The following is a 15,075-nucleotide window of genomic DNA, read 5'->3' on the forward strand; positions in this document are numbered from 1 at the left end:
AAAAATGTATTTTACATTTTTGGGAATTTTTAAAAAAATATTTTGAATTGAAAAATTTAATGGAAAAAAAGTTAATGTTCTCCTATAAGAGAGGTAGGAATATTAAAGATATGGTAGTACACACTAGATTTTATAAACCTGATGAGAAAATGCACTACCATATTGCTATGAGAGGAATGTTACCATGTGGCAAATGTAATGGTTGTCCTTATGTAAACATTTTTTTTCCCTAGATAAATAATATTAACTTTAGACCAAATGGCCAGTATAGCTGTAGAACTGATAAAGTAATATATGCTATTAGATGTGGGTGCAATAAGTTTTATATTGGTCAAACAAAGAGAATGTTTAAGGTAAGATTATTGGAACATTTGAGAGATATTAAGGTAAAAAAGTCAGAAAGTCCTTTGGCTCAACATTTTTATGAATATCATGAGGGAAAATATGATACGTTAACAGCAACTGTTTTGGAACAGGTTTTTGTGAATGAGTTAAATGATAATTTGGTTAAGAATGCTCTTTTAAAGAAAGAAACTAGCTTTATTTTAAAGTATGAAACTTTAATTCCCAAAGGCTTGAATACAGAGTGCTGTTGGAAAAGTATTATTGGATTTTGTTGGAAATGCACTTTAATTTTGTTGCAAATGCACTTTAATTTTGTTGCAAATGCACTTTAATTCTGTTTGTAATGCATTTTATTAATTTTAATGAATTAATTGTTAAATTGTTTGATTGAAGTTAATAGTTGATGCTATATAAACTCTTGCAAATGTCTCATGTATTACTCCTTGAAGACTTACTGTGGCCGAGGCGCTAGAGAATAAATATTGAACTACATTATTGGACTGGCTTTGTTGTTTTGCACCGTAGTAGACTGCATCACCATGAGGGGTTAGGGATCCTGTGTGTTCTGTATGGTAGCATACACCCTCACTCCATGCACCAGACAGCCATACCAGCCATACGTACATACACACACACACACACACACACACACACACACACACACACACTGTGGCGACCTCAAATGTCATACACATACGGATAGCTGATGTGTGTGATACACACACCACCCTTTCCTACATCATGCTTTCCACACTGCAGTATGCACAGATCTCTATAACAGTGTACAGTGGTGTGTAAAAATTGGGATGTAATCCCCACGATATGTGGCATATATGGTCACACAAGCAAACACACATGGCAGTAGTGTGAATGATACACCTGCGATATGATGATACGTCTGACAGACATGCAGCAGTATTGGCCGCATTATGTGTACCAACACTACGTCTGGCAATTGTGGTGCTATTTGCACATGGGACGATGTAGGTGTTACAGGTGTCAGGTGACATACAGCCGGTAACACCTGCCCACTGTGTAGGTTTATGTCTTCACCGTCAAGTAACAGTAACATAGCGTACTGTTTGCACATGTAATGGTAGGATGGCGTGTGACATACCTGTGAGCCGTCCCCGGCAAACATCCATCTGCACAGGTGGATCACCACTTTATGTACACGCATCCATCCATACCTGATGTACATCCTACCGTACTGTCAGTATGTCACCATATACAGGTGTCAATGATGGGGCTGCATTGCAACTGCATGTTGTAGTTAGGCACAGATGAGTCACATACATCAGCTACTGCACATGCATGGTAGCTGCATGCAGACTACAAATTGTACATGTGTGTTGGTCCTACATGCCTGTCATGTAGCCATTTTGTATGCAGTGCAATTGGTGGACATGTGTGATGACATGCATAACACATGGACTGTTGTAAGATATGATGGGTGTCATGGGTAACTAGTACAGAGGAAATGCATCCTCGGTCAACATTGCTACCTCATGTACTGTTCAGCAGCCATGGACCCACCTTCCATTTGCGTGTGTGTGATTGCTGTAGCCACTTGTCTGCATGGAGGACAGCAAATGCTATGCTATGTACATATGTGTTGTTTGTGTGGTCCATGTACATATCCACTGTGATTACATGTATGTCATATCCACACATGTGTGATCTTTGGTGTACAGCAACAGTCATCTGTCACACCTGTGTAAGACCCAGGACCCCTGGTATGTGTAGAGCTGACCTGGTCATTACAGTGGGCATCATTGCAATGCATAACACATGTTGGAACCCTGTCTGTACATGTGTAGTCTGCACAGTTGCTGTAGCCCTATGTACAGTCCACTGGTTATGAGCCACATGGTGTTGTGGTAATGTATGGCAGTGTATTGCTGGTCCTGCAACATGGTGATGTCTGAGGGCTACAATGAAGACTGCAGTGTGTACCTCTGCGATCTCTACCTGAGACATCTGTGATGGCTCCTGAGTGTGTACTGGTCAGTACACGTGACTGGCATTCATGTACATTGGGACAGTAACACCATACTGCGCCCTTTCATGTTTAGAATCTGTGTGCATGCAAGATGGCCCTTTGTAACTGCTAAGTGCGTGAGCATGCCCAGTACGCCGTTGTGCAGATGGATACATAGTACATTCCAAACTGTGCCCTTCCATGTTTAGAATCTGTGTGCATGCAAGATGGCTCTTTGCAACTGCTGTGTGTGAGCATGCCCAGTATGCTGTTGTGTAGATGGACACACAGTATATTTCAAACAGACGTGTGAGCATGCCCAGTGACAGCTTGTGTTGGTGATGTACCTCTGTGTATGGGCATGGCCATTGACATCCTGTATAGCAATGGTGTTCATCCAGGCAACAGATGTCCATTGTCCACATCACGATGGATGCATACATTGAACACACTGGTGGACTGTCATGAAGGGTGTACAGTCTGTGGTGTGTCACGTATCTATGTAGTGTTGTTGTAGTGCTCCATAGATATTTAGTTGCCTCGATCACACCACTGCCATGTGTATGTCTACGTCTACCTTGGGACAGTAATATGCTTTCATACTGCTCACTCTCTATACATTCCCTATCAGCGTCCTTTCCTTTGTGGATGATGTCATCTACCTAGAAGTATGCCTCTGGGAGTGCTGCATTCAAAAATCTTGGTAGCTCATTCTGTAACTGCGTAATGCTGTAGTGTGATAAGGTAGTTAGGTGTATGTTCGACTTCCAGCCCTGCCAAGTGTGTGCCTGCGTGTGTGTGTGTGTGTGTGTGTGTGTGTGTGTGTGTGTGTGTGTGTGTGTGTGTCCAGCTGCCTAGGGACAGAGTAATGCTTTTTAGATGGCTCACAGCACATACATTCCCTATTGGTGTCTTTGCCTTTCTGGATGACATCACCCACCTAGAAGTATGACTCTGGGAGTGCTGTGTTCAGTAATCTCGGTAGCACGTTCTGTAACTGCGTAATGCTGTGGTGTGATAAGGTAGTTAGGTGTATGTTTGACTCCCAGCCCTGCCAAGTGTATGTGTGTGTGTGTGCGTGTGTACAGCTGCCTAGGGACAGAGTAATGCTTTTAGATGGCTCACAGCACATACATTCCCTATTGGCGTCTTTGCTTTGTGGATGATGTCACCCACCTAGAAGTATCCCTGTGGGAGTGCAGTGATGCCTGAACTCGGTAATGCATTCTGTTACTGCATAATGCTGTAGTGTGGTAGACTAGACAGGTAGATGCTTGATTCCAGGGCATGGCAGGTGTGTGTTTGGCAGTTGTTCTATATGTGTTGGTATCTGTGGGTGGCTAGCTGCAGGATGTGTCGAGTTTGTTTTGTTACTGACCTATTTAATGTCCACAGCCCGCATATTCCACCAAGACACTGGGTTGTCAACACATACAGTCGCCAATAGGTCTGGTGAGTAACTGTCAGCAGCCCTACTCTTACCCTTGCTATGGTCTGACCCGTGTGACGCAACATAACACACATGCCTTGATAGTAACAACACTTCATGATGCAGTTGGCACATGTGGTTACCTTTCCATTCCTGTGTAATGCATTGCTGTCATGTGGTTCACTGTTGTGACATGAATACCATATCTACATATGTGTACATGTATATGAGTGTATGTATATCTACACACACACACACACATATATATATATATATATATATATATATATATATATATATATATATATATATATATATATATATATATATATATGTCCATGTATATATGTCTACAAATAATATATGTGATATATGTAGATGTAGAGGTGGACATAGATGTGAACATATGTCTGGGGAATTCAGCACTATTGACTATTTGTGCTGGATGATCTGTACGTGATAACCTGGGATCTGTGTATATCTGCCATGGTGTGGTGTTAATGCACATCATCTGTGGTGTACAGGGCCACGGGTTGTAGTCCTGTAGACACCAGTAATTTTGTTGCTGGGAAGACCATGGGACATCGAATATGGTGATGATAGGGCACATGTTGCCAGTTGTGTGTGGATCTGAATGACACTGAGCAGTGGTTAATATGTTGGAGGTTCGGTATGGGTCATATAACTATTCATTAGAAGACTATACTATGCAGATGAGGTTGACTATGGTGTATCACATTTATCAACAGGGTGTGCTGCTGGTCCCTGGAGTGTATGTGTGTAGTCAGCCAGGTGCAGGTCTCGTATATAGATGATAGCATGGGAGAGGGGTCAGGCATACTGTACATACATTGCAGTACTGTGCCTTGGCAGTGCTCCTGGCCTAGCAAACCTCAGCTAGGGGTGTGTCTATACCTGCCTGGTGACATTGGGAGGGATGGCAGCAGTGGTGGGGTAGTCAGGGTGTCCAGGCTGCACACACAGGTGTTGATCAGCACAATCAGCTGATGACATGGCCAACCCGCACATGAACAGTACACTAATGCGAGCAAGCAGCATACACACATATGTCATCCACACTCTACACCACCAGTGTATACCTGCAGAGACATTTCACGACACAGTCCAACCAAATGACACAGGCTGCAGCAGCCAACATACACCAGCATGTGCAGAGGGCTGGGGCAGTACAGATGTGTATGCTGCCGAACAACCCTTACTGGGGTGACACACGACTTTATTGACCGAGGGTGACTTACCAGGGTCTACATGGGCTGGGAATGTTAGAGCACTATGGGGTGGGCAGACACCTACAGCAGCTTGTTGACCTGTGCCTAACACATCACACAGGCCAAGGGGAACGCATCACAGTGGATACCATGAGATGTGTTGTCCTAGGTGTACTAGCCACAGGTACCTCACGCAGCACAACTGTGGATATCATGGGTATCTCACAGACATCTGCATCCAGAGTATTGCACCACTTCACAGATGCCATATCAACACATGTTAGTGAGCACGTACAGGTCCTCCACATATTTGATTAGTGGACCTGCAATTTGAATCTGTTCCACCACATGGATGAGTATCCTGGGGTACTGGGTGCTATAACCTGCACACGTAGCACCACCCGGGGAGCAGGGTAGGGCCTACAGTCAGTGCAGGGGCATACCCTCCAACAGTTAGGCCCTATGCGATGGTCAGGGCATGGCATTGAATGTGTGTGCTGTCTGCCCTGGAAGCTGTGATGTGTCCGATATATGGCGTCTGATACAGCGGTAGCACACCAGTGCCTATGTGGACATCCACTACAGTCTCCCAGTGGTGGATGCTAGGTAAACACTGGTGTAGTGGCTTGTAACACCCATCAGCAATGCACAAACACCTGAACACTCACACCATACTGAGGTGGATGCACAGGCAAGACATATACATGTGCATGTGTTTGGGATGCTCGGTTCACAGTTCTGGTATCCAGACACATCTGTAGGGGCTCTGCAGTGTTCACAAGTTACATACATACATGTTGTTATGTTATTTGCTATGCTAAACAATGCTAGCCTGCAGTAAGAATTGCAGCACAAACGGCATGAGGCAGGGCCACACAGCCCAACACCACTGCCAAGGCCTGTACAGGCACAGTGTGACTTGGTGAAGGAACTACCTGTGTAGGGCACAGTCAGCGACAGCCCGTGCACAGTATGACCTGCCCTTGGCAAAGAGGCAACACACGGCATATGCACTGACACAGTAGGAACCCACGGATTTCCCCTGTCTGACCCTCACACAGTACCATGGATGCCAAACATGATGGTGCCTGTGCTTGGCCATGTAAGGGAGGTGCACTGTGTGTATCCGTAACACAACCTGGGTATGTCTATTGACCTAACAAGTGGTGGTTGTATTACAATGTGTACTTACCCATTGCTCTGGTATGTATGTGAGCATACAAGTGACTGTGGTGGCCAAATGTTAGGGCATCAGACAGTACACATCCATAGTGGTACCATGATCTCTGTAGCACATACGGGGTTCACAATGGTAGCCTGTAGTACACAGGGTGTCCTACCCACTGCAGATTATGGGCTGACCATCATGCATGTCCGTACATCTCACACACATCCCATGCAGCTGGACAGATGTGGACCAATACAGACAAATGATATACAATGGCCTATGGATATGCCCACTGACAGACCCCAACCCTGTATGACACACACAGATGACAGCAGGCTAGGCTGTTTGATGTAGGATGAGTAATAGGATGTCCAACACCACTGTGCTGGTAATTAATGCTGGGAACTGATGTACCCTGGTATTCCTCCAACCAGCAATTTAGGTAGGTCCACACACTGACATGGAGTACCTGGCAGACCTGTACAGTAGTAGCAGATGTGTACAACTGTTGGCTGTGCCCATCATCACACCTACACATGTGAGTCATGTGCACCACCCACGGTGCTGTGTAGAACTGTGGTTGCATGTCACCCCATGCTATACAGACATGTAGCAACTGTCAATGCCACATGACCATTAGCTACCCTGCAGACACAGCATGTCACCTGTCTGTGTAGAACAGAGGGGTCAGCAACACAGTACTAACTATCTGGACATGTGACACATGCGATACAGTTGACCATACTTTGCATGCTCACACACATGACGGTATTGTCAGTCTACAACATGCACAACAGTCATACTGGGCATGCTCACACACTGATACACAGGACGGTCAAGCATGTACACACCAGTGGTCTGGACATATCTGCCAGTACATTGCTATACTGTTGGATGTCTGCGCTGTATGGTGTTTGCAGTCTATTGTCTGTACATCTGCCATGGTCATTGTTCAGTCACATGAGCTATGTGCTCAGGGTACATCTACCATCACATGTATAGGGCGGTTCTTTGTTTGCGGACATGCCAACGCCTTTGGATACAAACCGGGTAAGGCACAGTCCAGCAGGTGGCAGCTGTTGTGCGTGGGTTTGCACAGTGTTAAGCACTGCTGACCTCTGGTCACAGCACCTTATACACGTTTACACTCCACATTTCTTTGACAGGACACTACTGGCATACTGGTTGACAAACACGCTTACAGCCACTCGCTCTATGACATGCCCACTTACATTTGTCACTCACGCTGGGTGTGTGCGATCCCTTGTGATGTGTATTACATCGGACTACATGACTACAGTATCGGGTATGTGTAACCATTTTGCATTTGCATTTTAACATTTTATAATATTTATTGTTAACACATTTCTACATAATATAATTATTGGGTAATCTATTAATTAATACACATATTTATACATTTTTTATTATTAGATTTCGATTTTAGATCTTTATGAATTATTTTCAGTCCTGTGGACGTATTGAACTAGCCTTTTCAATGATGTAAAATAACTGAAACACAAAACATGCATTATACTATATTGGATTTGGCTATATAATGCAGTGTATACTTATATTTAGTTTTTATGCACTATGGCACTTTATATATTAACATTTTTATTTATGTATTTATTATGTTGTATTAGTTTTTAGTAGTTGGTTTTAACAAAGTAAAATTTTTTTAGTAATATTTACACACACCACGACACATGCAATATCAAGCGATTCATTAGGCATCTGGTTTAACATCAAGAATTTTCGAAGGTTCACTAACCTAGAACCTACTAGTTTGTTTTAGATTTCAAAGAGTACAATTTTAAATAACATAATTATAAAAAACTCATAGTACTTCAACATATTGTTTCTAGTTTTATTCCGTGAATTAATTTTAACGCATGCACTAGTTCCACTCCACCGAAGAATATCTGTGACTGCATGTTGCTTTAAATATGACTTGAAATATGTAGTATTTTTACTTGAACTACTTAATCCAATTTATTAATTGTTTTTAATTATATAATTGAAATTGATGCTTGTTTATAAGCACACAGCTTTCTACTTGTGGCTCATCTTGAAAAAGCCCGTCATAGTTACGGGTGAAAGCGCTTGACTCACATTGTTTTTCTACTTGGATTTACACTGTGTTTTACCCTGTTTGTCTGTTCGTGCAGTTTTCATTTGTTTGGCATCGCAATAAAAGAACTTGTTCACCACATTGGGAAGAATTTTGTATCCCGTTGAGAAGAGTTTATTGGATCTCAGTGCTTCTGCATATTTTTCTTTGCTGTTTGGGACTTAGTTAATTTTTTCACTTCTACATGACTACAGTATCGGGTATGTGTAACCATTTTGCGATGGCAGCCGTTCGACTGTATGGACTCGGCGGCCTGTCCAGTGATGTAATCATATTATATGCGTGTTCCTCAAATGATCTGCTCCCATCTGCCTGATACATGGGAACTGATACTCTGCAATACTGACATGTGACTTAGGTTTGTTAACACAGCGGTCTGCCAAGCCATGCTACCACATACCAACTGTACATTGACCACCTTTCAGATTGCATGACGGGAGACTGTAGGAGTGACACCTTTCCCACTTTGCATGGGACAGTCCCTCATCACACATCACATGTGACAATACCAGAACTCTCCACCAATCGGGGACACATTTATGCAGACTCAGGGACAGGTCATGAAAAGCAGGGATACATTTACAAATGTAGTGCTATTAACTTGACACAGTTGTTTATAACTGTTACTTATTTTCATTAGTCAGTGAGTGTAATTCATCACCTTTCCTTCAACAGGCACTATATTTAGGAGGGATTAAGAGGGACACAGTTAGACCTTCAGTTGAATGCAGGGACGTACCTGACATTCAGGGACAGTTGAGTGGTATGGACAATACTCTGGCCATTGCAACTGTCCTGATTAGAGGACCTTCACATGTTGTAGGTGTCTGTGCTGGTTGCTTGTTACAGGTCTTGTATACCTGACACGTCGATATGTCATATGTAGTAGCATAAGCAACTATACTGCTGCTAGACTATGCTTTGATTTGCTCCGATATGTATATTTCTGTACTATGCATGGCTGTATGTATGTTTTGCCCTGGTACATCTGACAGTTCTACAGACCAGGTTCCACTTTGGCCGTTCAGACTGGTGGCGGACCTTTTGACCCTATATGTAGAGCTATCACATGTGTCGAGGCAACACATACCCACAGCATACCTCTCAACTGTCCCTGATTTTCAGGGCTGTCCCTGATTTTGAATCATATTTTCACTCTGTCCCTCTTAATCCCTCCTAAAACTAGTGACATTTGGAGGAAAAGTGGTGAATCACACTTAATGAATAATGACAATAAGTAAGTGATACAAACTTCTTTAACTTCAGAAAATGTGTATTAATTCATATGCTCTGATTCTGTCAATGTTTCCAGTTAATAGCTCTGATATATTAAATGTGTCCATGATTGTCCTTGTGTTTTCTTGACTTATCCGTGATTTTGTTGCAATTTGTCCCCAATTGGTTGAGTGGTCTGAGCCGCAGCCAGTAGTACACGGATGACCTCCACGGTTTGCATACGTTAAGGTTATTCATGTAGCATTATAATTGATAATACTGTTTCCTATTACATGTAGCTGTTAATGATACAAGAAAGTGATGTCTGACACCACTACACACACTATATAACCTCCATTACCGAACTCACAGGCCCAGACCTCTCAACCAATTGGGGAAAAATTTCAACAGCATCAGGGACAAGTCAGGGAAAAACAGGGACAATCAGGGACAACTTTAAAATATTAGTGCTATTAACCTGATACATTGACAGAATCAGTGCATATGAATTAACACACATTTTTCTGAAGTAAAATTGTAACTCTTAATTATTGTCAGTTGTCATGAAGTGTAATTCACCACCTTTCCTCCAAAAGTCACTAGTTTTAGGAGAGACTAAGAGGAACAGAGTTGAAATTTGGGTCGACATCAGGGACGCCCGTGAAATTCGGGGACAGTTGAGAGGTATGCACAGGCCATGTGCCATAACTGTCATTTTGCAGGACACAACTGCCTCTTCTATTATGCTATCATCTACCTGAAGTGGTCAACAACTTATGCAGTTTCTGTCAGTAGCAGAACTCACATACCAATGGTTGTGACTGAACACCGTATCAGGAACAATGCATAACACCTTGTGGGACACATTTAGACAATTGGTCCTATTAACCAGACACATTCACAGTCACAGAACATATGTATTCATTCACGTTTGTCGAGGTACATGCTGCTTATGACTCATACATGTTGTCATCTGTCATAACCTGTATTCTGCCACCTGTTCACCTAATATCAGTAGTTCTAGCAGTGTTTCTTTGGACTTTGGTACATTCTAATACATAACTATGGACGTCCATGCTACTCGGGAACAGGGCACTGTGTAGGTTTCTCTGTATTCCTCGATGGTTTACACACTATCCGGTAGATGTGCTCTTCAGGTTTGGGAGGTGTAGGCGTATGCTATGCCCACATAGGAATATTAATGACTTCCACTGGGCAGGCCTACAACATCTCTACCAACCAGCACCTGCACACTTAAGCCCATTAATGCATACCCATGGTCCACCTACCTGGCACCTCTCTACAGCAGTCATGACAAATACTTACTGCGAGCGCAGCTGGAGTATGAACACACCCTACACATTGCCCACTCTCCCCATCTCGGGTCACATGTCGTATGTTTCGTCAACCCATGTATTATCACACTGGCACAACCTACTGTTCCATGTACACCTACATCCTGCTCGTATTAGTGTCGGCAGATTCTTTCATACCTTACTTTTTGGGGTCCCGCAAGGGACACCGTTATCCATGTTTAAAGTGTAGACCTTGCAGAACTCTCCTACTGGTCCTTTCCTACCAGTGTTTTGGACAGCGGCAGTGTATTGATCTGTATTGCCTGTCTGTATGTCTGTCCGGCCTAGCTGAGCGATGTGGGGAGTACAACTTTTCTTTATTGGTCCTCCCAGTCACAAATGCCTGGGCTGTGAATATGTTACCCCTAATTGCTGTGAAGTAACCTATTTCTGTGAATGTGTATATCTACACTGACATATAGTTTGTTTTGTGTGTATGTGTATATATCACTACCTGTTGTTTGTGTATATCTATCTATCTATATCCGTAGTATATCCTTGTGTGTGTGTGTATATATATAATATAATATATATATATATATATATATATATATATATATATAGATATGTCCGTATGGATATAATTGTGTATGTAAATTATTATAGCTATGTGTATATATACGTTTTTATCTATATATACATATGTGTGTCCGTTAACCTATACATTTCCTGGACATGGACACCTACACATGCTTATTGGTTTTATCCCTGCTTCAAAAGCATACTATTGCCTTAGTCATTCTGACACCAGCACTTCACTCCGGTGAACTTGTGCTCAGTATATTGCAAGTTATGCAGCGAACAGATGTCACAGGTTTTTCATGTCTGGAGTGCCGCTGCTAGCTGTGTTCTGATAGTGTCATTCAACCTATTCCTCGTATGCGCAGCCTATTATTCCTGCTACTGTGTTTGTTTCTGTACACATTCATATTATTACTGTTGATAGGATGTGTGCATGTGTTACTGTGACTGTATGTCGACAAATTGTTGTCTTCATGTAGTTGTGTCTTTCTGCTTTTCCCGGTTTGGGGTTGACACAGCAGAACTACGTTCCACTCATGGGTGGTGTATAGGTTTTACATGCTGTGCTGTCAGACCTGATGCACAACATCCGGCAACGATATGCCCATTCACGCATGTCTTCATGCAAACGACACTCTATCTGGGAATCACAACTACGTACTAGCTAGGGTTACCACCTGTCCCACTTTGTGAGGTACAGTCCCGCTTTGGGCAGTTGTGTCCTGCGAAAAATTGGCAAAATGGCAGGTGTCCTGAGATTATTGTATGACAATATTTCCTACGTTTTCTTTCCTAGTTTCATAAAACAGTTATTTTTTCTCTGAAACACCTACATGTTATATGAAATAGCATAAACAACTCAAATGCTACACGAATAAGCTTTTATTTTGGCAGATAGGTGAAGTTCTATCATTTGTACTGGTCATGGGTATGTTTTGTCCTGCAAACCTGACATTTCTACATAAAATGTCCCACTTTGAGCATCTGAAATGGTGGTAACCCTACTAGTTGACCTCCGCGGGCCACTCCTTTGCACCCAACGCAACATACCCTATCACTCCTGTGTCCATACTCGCATATCCATGGTTTCTCCTGCACACCCATGTTGAGTTTCCCCACGTAACAGACATTATTCACCTGATATCGCAGCCATGACACACCTTTACACATTGCCCTCTCATGAGCGTTGGGGCCCTACACACATTTTGTACCACCTTGTGTATTCACAGGCTCACCATCCATTCATATTTGCACATACGTGCCTTTCCTGGTGTTATGGGTTATGAACAATTTGTGGGTTACAAGTGTAGGTGGTCGCAACATGTACTACATTACGTCTGTTTATAATGTTGACGTAGCACTTCAACGATGTTATGGCCACTGGTATAGCCCTGCCTCTGGTGTGGAGAGCGGTGCTCTACCCACACTTGTACAGCTTTATGTGACATACGCTGCAAGCACTTCATAATTCCTAACTTGCTCTGGAATCCCTTCACAACCCTTAGGTTTGCTTTCATCTTTCAGCGTTCCTAACATATCTATCTATCTATATATATATATATATAAATATATATATATATATATATATATATATATATATATGTGTATATATATATATATATATATATATATATATATATATGTATATATAGATAGATATGTAGCTATATAATTGCATATTTCTGTTATGTCTGTGGATATTTCTCTATACACACATCTATATCAGTATATATATATATATATATATATATATATATATATATATATATATATATATATATATATAGATATGACAGTTACAGCTGTAGAGGACAACATACATTTGCTATGCTAATAGCTGTGTACACCTGCGCAGGCCCACTTGTATCTACGTATTCTGACTTACATATGTTTACAGGCACGTCTTTAGGATTACATGTGCCTTATTCCTTATGACAGTACCACTTTGATGGAATCCGGTTAATGGACCCATGCAAACGCAGTCACCTTTACATGTATAACTGTTGGCTTTACAGCACAGAGGCATTCATTACACAATTAATATGTGCTATAGTCGTACTTGCACTGGGAATGCCTTTACGTTGGGCGGATGCTGTAACCGCTACACTATTTGTTTTCAGGCTTATTTATATGTATACCCATGGTTCATAACTACTGTGACATACACCTCACTGCTTCCCTTACACAGCAGTCATCCATTCACTGGCTGGAAAAAATGCAGTACTACAATTTGGACATTCTCTGATTCCTACTGCTCTGTATCCGTGCTGCGAGTCTCCTCACTCCAAGGATATTTATAACCCCTACGCTTATAGTCCTCGCGCATACACATGTTGGATTGTTAGGGTTTTCGTGTGCTGGTCTGTGTTTAGGCTGGGCCAACTGGTGACTAGTACTGCCCTGGTGCTGTTCAAAGATCAGATGTAGCACATGGCCAGAGTTAGTCCAGACTTTCACAGTCTACCTGTGTTTACAAATGCAGGTGTTTGGGCACCTCTGACCACATTATTGTGTCAGCGCTACATAATTTAGGGTGGGGAGTGGTTCCACTACATAATGCTGGTTGGGGGGTGGTTTCCCTTCCCATTTGACTATTTCATTCATTTATACAAACAATGAATATTGTTCTGGACATCTCTTATAAATTCACTGCAGGTATGCAATAGTCTAGTCAACAACTGGGACAGTTGGTTGGTTTACTTCTGTGTACGGACCTCTCTGATACTCGGACTTGTATCTACAGGGACAAGGATATGACAACTCAGGGACAATCACGGACTCTTCTACCATATTAGTACTATTACCTTGGAACCTGTTGACAGATTCGGAATACTACTAATTGTCTGCAGTTAAATGCGTCTGTACTCTTCATTGTTGTGAGTATTCATTCTCATTCAACACCTTTCCCCCAAAGGGCACTGGCTTTGTGAGTTTAGGGGTCTGGCCAGTTATTGTGTGAATGCTCTGACTATTGGTATTGTTGACATTGTCATATGTACGGGTTGTGCTGTATTCCAGGACTAGGGTTGGCACCTTTTCATGTGGCCAAGATGGGACATTTTCGGAACACACCTGGTTTTACATGCCGACACATACCCACGGTCAGTACAATGGATAGAACTTTACTTATTTGCCAACATAAAAGCCTATTGTTGTAGCAGTTTATTTGCTTATTCTGATTTTTGTAACATTTAGGTATTGTAAATACTGCAATAATTCTTTTCTGCTACTTTTACATAACATATGGGACATAATTATGTCCTACAATCCCAGGACATTTGCCATTTGAAATGTCTTTTGTCAGGGCACAACTGTCCAATGATGTGCTATTCCTCACAAAGCGGGACAGATGAAAACCCTGCTGCAGACACCAGATTATTTGGGCCGACAACATAGCCATGGTCACTGCATGTTTAGAACAGTCATTTGTTTCCTAGCTGTAAGCCTTCTACCGTTGGCACTTTTGTTGTTTGCCTGTTTCTTGTATGACTTACATTTATTCTATCCTGACGTGACCGCTTTAGGCAACTGTTACACGCAGCATGGTGCATAGTTATTCCCTATGGTCACATGACATTTGGCATTGTACCATTGTTGGTCAGGTCACACCTACACACACATTACTTGCCCCTCACACAGTGGATCAGGGGTATCCTGTTTATGTCAGTACCTTCATCACCCTTATACCATGTGCCAC

This window comes from Protopterus annectens, chromosome 4.part1 (assembly GCF_019279795.1).
Source record: "Protopterus annectens isolate FY-2018-M chromosome 4.part1, PAN1.0, whole genome shotgun sequence".
In the NCBI taxonomy this organism is placed as follows: Eukaryota; Metazoa; Chordata; order Ceratodontiformes; family Protopteridae; genus Protopterus; species Protopterus annectens.